The sequence below is a fragment of the Schistocerca gregaria genome, chromosome 4, assembly GCF_023897955.1.
Source record: "Schistocerca gregaria isolate iqSchGreg1 chromosome 4, iqSchGreg1.2, whole genome shotgun sequence".
Taxonomy (NCBI): Eukaryota; Metazoa; Arthropoda; class Insecta; order Orthoptera; family Acrididae; genus Schistocerca; species Schistocerca gregaria.
The window spans coordinates 25,524,599-25,532,520 of NC_064923.1; positions in this window are offsets into that span (position 1 = coordinate 25,524,599).

Here is a 7,922-nt window from a genome sequence, read left to right on the forward strand (position 1 = left end):
ATCAAGCAAGGCTGTCCACTTTCAACGACGCTCTATGCGATCCTCATGGAACCCTTGTTGCGCCATCTACATCATAGCCTCCCTGGATTCCAGTTTTATGGTATCAAGTCTGTGGTACAAGCTTACGCAGACGATGTCAGCGTGCTTCTTAACGACGTTCGCGATGTCACCGCAGCGAAACGCATTCTTGAGGAATTCCAAAGAGATAGTGGTGCCATGTTAAACGTCAATAAATCCGCCGCCTTAACGCTTGGTCAAGAACGACCTATCACAGGCGACGCTTGGCTGCCCTGTGTACAGACTAGAAAACACCTTGGTCTCTACGTTACGGCCCGGCCTCTGGACTTTGGTGAATTGGACACGACCGACGATCTTGCGATTTTGCATGCAACAAAGTCTAGTAGCCACGTTACACGAGGGAATATGAAAAGCGTTTGTAAGTAGTAAAAACCTAAGAAATCCGCTCGTTTTTGTCGGTTGATATCGAAACGACCTAATGCCAGATTGTCACATTGGCCGATATTCTCTCTGAAACGGCCACAATTATCGACTGCATGTTTATGTCGAGTGCTGCGGTATGATGTGACACTAATCGCACATTAGCAGAAGAGAGAAGAAGCTTTTAAGTTCATGTATTCGCCCATTCAGAAGCAGTACAATTCAAGATACAGTAATCGATTATTCACTTATTAGCCGAATTTGGTGCCTTGGACACGACCGACAACCTTAAGATTTTGCATGAAACAAGATGTAGCAGCCACGTCACACGAGAGAATATGAAAAGCGTACATATGTAGTAAAAATCTTAGAAATCCGCTCGTTTTCGACGTTTGGTTTTGAATCGACCTAATGCCGGATAGTCATATAGGGCACACTTCTCTATGAAACGGTTTCATTTATGGTCTGCAGGCTTATGTCGAGTGCTGTAGTACGCGGAGACACTTATAGCACCATACTAGAAGATTAAAGAAGCTTCTAAGTTGATGCATTCGGCCATTCAGAAGCAGTACAATTCAAGTTACAGTTATCGATCGATCATTCACTTCTTAGCCGACTTTGATGCCTTGAAGACGACCGACAACCTTAATATTTTGCATGAAACAAGGTCTAGCAGCCACGTTACACGAGAGAATATGAAAAGCGTTCATATGTAAAAAAAAAACCTAAGAAATCCGCTCGTTTTCGTCGGTTGATATCGAATCGATCTAATGACAGATTGTCACATTGGCCGCTATTCTCTCTGAAACGGCTACAATTATCGACTGTAAGCTTATGTCGAGTGCTGCGGTATGATGAGACACTAATGACACATTAGCAGAAGACAGAAGAAGCTTCTAAGTTCATGTATTCGACCAATATGAAGGAGTACAATTCATGTTTATTTATCGATTATTCACTTAATAGCCGAATTTTGTGCCTTGGACACCACCGACGATCTTGCGATTGAGCATGAAATAAGGTCTAGCAGCCACGTTACATGAGATAATATGAAAAGCGTACATATGTAGTAAAAACCTTGCAAATCCGCTCGTTTTCGTCGTTTGTTTTTGAACCGACCTAATGTCAGATTGACACATTGGCCACTATTCTCTCTGAAACGGTTACGTTAACCGTTTACAGGCTTATGTCGAGTGCTGCGGTATGCGGAGACCCTAAAGGCACCATAGTAGAAGAGAGAAGAAGTTCTAAGTTCATATATTCGGCCATTCAGTAGCAGTTCAATTCAAGTTATAGTTATCGATTATTCACTTATTAGCCGACGTTGGTGCCTTGGAGACGACCGACGACCTTAATATTTTGCATGAAACAAGGTGTAGCAGCCACGTTACACGAGAGAATATTAAAAGCGTACATATGTAGTCGAAATCTTAGAAATCCGCTAGTTTTCGTCGTTTGTTTTCGAATCGCCCTAATGCCAGATTGTCACTTTGGCCGCTAATCTCTCTGAAACGGTTACATTTATCGTCTGCAGGCTAATGTCGAGTGCTGTAGTATGCGGAGACACTAAAAGCACCATAGTAAAAGATTGAAGAAGCTTCAAAATAATGTATTCGGATATTCAGAACTTATTAGCTGACTTACGTGCCCTGGAGACGAACGACGACCTTAATATTTTGTATGAAACAAGGTCAAGCAGCCACGTTACACGAGAGAATATGAAAAGCGTTCATATGTAGTAAAAATCTTAGAAATCCGCTCGTTTTCGACGTTTTTTATCGAATCGCCCTAATGCCAGATTGTCGCATTGGCCGCTAATCTCTCTGAAACGGTTACGTTTATCGTCTGCAGGCTTATGTCGAGTGCAGCGGCATGCGGAGAGACTAAAGTCACCATAGTAATAGAGAGAAGGAGTTTCTAAGTTGATATATTGGGCCATTCAGAAGCAGTATATATCAAGTTACAGTTATCGATCATTCACTTATTAGCCGACTTTGGTGCCTTGGACACGACCGACGATATAGCGATTATGCATGTAACAAAGTCTAGTAGCCACGTTACACGAGAGAATATGAAAAGCGTTCGTAAGCAGTAAAAACCTAAAAAATCCGCTCGTTTTCGTCGGTTGATATCGAATCGACCTAATGCCAGATTGTCACATTCGCCGCTATTCTCTGAAACGGCCACAATTATCGACTGCATGCTTATGCCGAGTGCTGCGGTATGATAGGACACTAATCGCACATTAGCAGAAGAGAGAAGAAGCTTCTAAGTTCATGTATTCGGTCAGTAGGTAGGAGTACCATTCAAGATTAGTTATCGATTATTCACTTATTAGCCGAATGTGGTGCCTTGGACACGACGGTCGACCTTAAGATTTGGCATGAAACAAGGTGTAGCAACCACGTTACACAAGAGAATATGAAAAGCGTACCTATGTAGTAAAAATCTTAGAAATCAGCTCGTTTTCTTCATTTGTTTTTGAATCGAACTAATGCCAGATTGTCACATTGGCCGCTATTCTCTCTGAAACGGTTACATTTATCGTCTGCAGGCTTATGTCGAGTGCTGTAGTATGCCTAGACACTAAAAGCACCATAGTAAAAGATTGAAGAAGTTTCAAAATGATGTATTCGGCCATTCAGAAGCAGTACAATTCAAGTTATAGTTATCGATCATTCACTTATTGGCCTACATTGTGCCTTGCAGAAGAACGACGACCTTAATATTTTGCATGAAACAAGGTCTAGCAGCAACGTCACACGAGAGAATGTGAAAAGCGTTCGTAAGGCGTAAAAACCTAAGAAATCCGCCCGTTTCCGACGTTTGTTATCAAATCGACCTAATGCTAGATTGTCACATTGGGCGCTATTCTCTCTGAAACGGTTACATTTATCGTCTGCAGTCTCATGCCGAGTTCTGTGGTATGCGGTGACACTAAAAGCACTATAGTAAAAGACTAAAGAAACTTTTAAGTTTATTTATTTGGCCATTCTGAAGCAGTACAATTCAAGTTACAGTTATCGATTATTCACTTATTAGCCGACGTTGGTGCCATGGAGACGACCGACGAGCTTAATATTTTGCATGAAACAAGGTGTAGCAGCCACGTTACACGAGAGAATATAAAAAGCGTACATATACAGTAAAAATCTTAGAAATCAGCTCGTTTTCGACGTTTGTTATCGAATCGCCCTAATGCCAGATTGTCACATTGGCCGCTAATCTCTCTGAAACGGTTACGTTTATCGTCTGCAGGCTTATGTCGAGTGCAGCGGCTTGCGGAGAGACTAAAGTCACCACAGTAATAGAGAGAAGGAGTTTCTAATTTGATATATTGGGCCATTCAGAAGCAGTACATATCAAGTTACAGTTATCGATCATTCACTTATTAGCCAACTCTGGAGCCTTGGAGACGACCGAAGAACTTAATATTTTGCATGAAACAAGGTCTAGCAACCACGTTAGACGAGAGAATATGAAAACCGTTCGCATGCAGTAAAAACCTAAGAAATCACTCGTTTTCGTCGTTTGTTATCGAATCGACTAATACCAGATTGACACTAAAAGCACCATATTAGAAGAGGGAAGACGCTCTTAAGTTCATGTAATTGGCCATTCAGAAGCAGTACAATTCATGTTACAGTTATCGATCATTCACTTATTAGCCGACTTTGGTGACTTAGAGACGACCGAAGACCTTAATATTTTGCATGAAACAAGGTCTAGCAGCCACGTTACACGAGAGAATGTGAAAAGCGTTCGTATGCAGTAAAAACCTAAGAAATACGCTCGTTTTCGTCGTTTGTTAACGAATCGACCTAATGCCAGATTATCACATTGGCCGCTATTCTCTCTGAAACGGCTACAATTATCGACTGCAGGCTAATGACGAGTGCCGCGGTATGCGGAGACACTGAAAGCACCATAGTAGAAGAGGGAAGAACCTTTGAAGTTCATGTATTCGGCCATTCAGAAGCAGCACAATTCAATTTACAGTTATCCATTATTCACGTATTAGCCAACTTTTGTGCCTTGGAGACTACCGACGACCTTAATAGTTTTCATGAAACAAGGTCTAGCAGCCACGTTACACGAGAAAATATGAAACGCGTTCGTATGCAGTAAAAACCTAAGAAATCCGCTCGTTATCGTCCTTTGCTATCGAATCGAACTAATGCCCGATTGTCACAATTCCCGCTATTCTCTCTGAAAGGGTTACAATTATCGTCTGCAAACTCATGTCGTGTGTTGCGGTATGCGGAGACACTAAATGCATCATAGTAGAAGAGGGAAGAAGCTTTTAAGTTCATGTATTCGGCCGTTCAGAAGCAGTACAATTCATGTTATAGTTATCGATCATTCACTTATTAGCCAACTCTGGTGCCTTGGAGACGACCGAAGACCTTAATATTTTGCATGAAACAAGGTCTAGCAGCCACGTTACACGGGAGAATATGAAAAGCGTTCGTATGCAGTAAAAACCTAAGAAATCCGTTCCTATTCGTCGTTTGTTATCGAATCGACCTAATGCCAGATTATCACATTGGCCGCTATTCTCTCTGAAACGGCTACAATTATCGACTGCAAGCTTATGTCGAGTGCTGCGGTATGATGAGACACTAATCACACATTAGCAGAAGACAGAAGAAGCTTCTAAGTTCATGTATTCGGCCAGTATGAAGGAGTACAATTCATGTTTAGTTATCGTTTACTCACTTAATTGCCGAATTTTGTGCCTTGGACACGACCGACGATCTTGCAATTGTGCATGAAACAAGGTCTAGCAGCCCCGATACATGAGAGAATATGAAAAGCGTACATATGTAGTAAAAATCCTTACAAATCCGCTCGTTTTCGTCGTTTGTTTTTGAACCGACCTAATGCCGGATTGTCGCATTGGGCGCTATTGTCTCTGAAACGGTTACATTTATCGTCTGGAGTTTTATGGCGAGCGCTTCCGTATGCTGAGACACTAAATGCACCATAGTAGAAGAGAGAAGAAGTTTCTAAGTTGATGTATTTGGCCATTCAGAAGCAGTACAATTCAAACTATAGTTACCATTCATTCACTTATTAGCCGACTTTGGTGCCTTGGAGACGAACGACGACCTCAATATTTTGCATGAAACAAGGTCTAGCAGCAACGTTACACGAGAGAATACGAAAAGCATTCGTATGGGGTAAAAACCTAAGAAATCCGCTAATTTTCGTCGTTTGTTATCGAGTCGAAATAGTGCTAGATTGTCACATTGGGCGCTATTCTCTCTGAAACGGTTACATTCATCGTCTGCAGTCTCATGCCGAGTTCTGCGGTATGCGAAGACACTAAAAGCACCATAGTAAAAGACTAAAGAAACTTTTAAGTTCATGTATTCGGCCATTCAGAAGCAGTACAATTCAAGTTACAGTAATCGATTATTCACTTATTAGCCGACGTTGGTGCCTTGGAGACGACCAACGACCATATGATTTTACATGAAACAAGGTCTTGCAGCAAAGTTACACGAGAGAATATGAAAAGCGTTCGTATGCAGCAAAAACCTAGGAAATCCGCTCTTTTTTGTAGTTTGTTATCGAATCGACCTAATGCCGGATTGTCACATTGGGCGCTATTCTCTCTGAAATGGTTGCATTTATCGTCTACAGGCTTATGTCGAGTTCTTCGGTATGCGGAGACACGAAATGCACCATAGTAGAAGAGGGAAGTTGCTTTTAAGATCATGTATTCGGCCATTCAGAAGCAGTACAATTCAAGTTACATTTATCGATTATTCAGTTATTAGCCGACTTTGGTGCCTTGGAGACGACCGACGACCTTAATATTTTGCATGAAACAAGGTGTAGCAGCCACGTTACACGAGAGAATATGAAAAGCGTACATATGTATTCAAAATCTTAGAAATCCGCTCGTTTTCGTCGTTTGTTTTCGAATCGAACTAATGCCAGATTGTCACATTGGCCGCTATTCTCTCTGAAAAGGTTACATTTATCGTCTGCAGGCTAATGTCGAGTACTGTAGTATGCGGTGACACTAAAAGCACCATAGTAAAAGATTGAAGAAGCTTCAAAATGATATATTCGGCCATTCAGAACAGTACAATTCAAGTTATAGTTATCGATCATTCACTTATTAGCCTACTTTGTGCCTTGCAGACGAACGAAGAGCTTAAGATTTTGCATGAAACAAATGTTGCAGCCACGTTACACGAGAGAATATTAAAAGCGTACATATGTAGTGAAAACCTCACAAATCAGCTCGTTTTCGTCGTTTGTTTTTGAATCGACCTAATGCCGGATTCTCACATTGGGCGCTATTCTCTCTGAAACGGTGACATTTATCGTCTGAAGATTTATTGCGAGTGTTTCGGTAAGCGGAGACACTAAATGAACCATTGTATAAGAGAGAATAAGTTTCTAAGTTGATGTATTCGGCCATTCAGAAGCAGTACAATTCAAGTTACAGTTATCGATCGATCATTCACTTCTTAGCCGACTCTGATGCCTTGAAGACGACCGACAACCTTAATATTTTGCATGAAACAAGGTCTAGCAGCAACGTTACACGAGAGAATATGAAAAGCGTACATATGTAGTAAAAATCTTAGAAATCCGCTCGTTTTCGTCGTTTGTTATCGAATCGATCTAATGTCAGATTGACACATTGGCCACTATTCTCTCTGAAACGGTTACGTTAACCGTCTACAGGCTTAAGTCGAGTGCTGCGGTATGCGGAGACCTTAAAGGCACCATAGTAGAAGAGAGAAGAAGTTCTAAGTTCATATATTCGGCCATTCAGTAGCAGTTCAATTCAAGTTATAGTTATCGATTATTCACTTATTAGCCGACGTTGGTGCCTTGGAGACGACCGACGACCTTAATATTTTGCATGAAACAAGGTGTAGCAGCCACGTTACACGAGAGAATATTAAAAGCGTACATATGTAGTCGAAATCTTAGAAATCCGCTCGTTTTCGTCGTTTGTTTTCGAATCGCCCTAATGTCAGATTGTCACTTTGGCCGCTAATCTCTCTGAAACGGTTACATTTATCGTCTGCAGGCTAATGTCGAGTGCTGTAGTATGCGGAGACACTAAAAGCACCATAGTAAAAGATTGAAGAAGCTTCAAAATAATGTATTCGGATATTCAGAACTTATTAGCTGACTTACGTGCCCTGGAGACGAACGACGACCTTAATATTTTGTATGAAACAAGGTCAAGCAGCCACGTTACACGAGTGAATATGAAAAGCGTTCATATGTCGTAAAAATCATAGAAATCCGCTCGTTTTCGACGTTTTTTATCGAATCGCCCTAATGCCAGATTGTCGCATTGGCCGCTAATCTCTCTGAAACGGTTACGTTTATCGTCTGCAGGCTTATGTCGAGTGCAGCGGCATGCGGAGAGACTAAAGTCACCATAGTAATAGAGAGAAGGAGTTTCTAAGTTGATATATTGGGCCATTCAGAAGCAGTATATATCA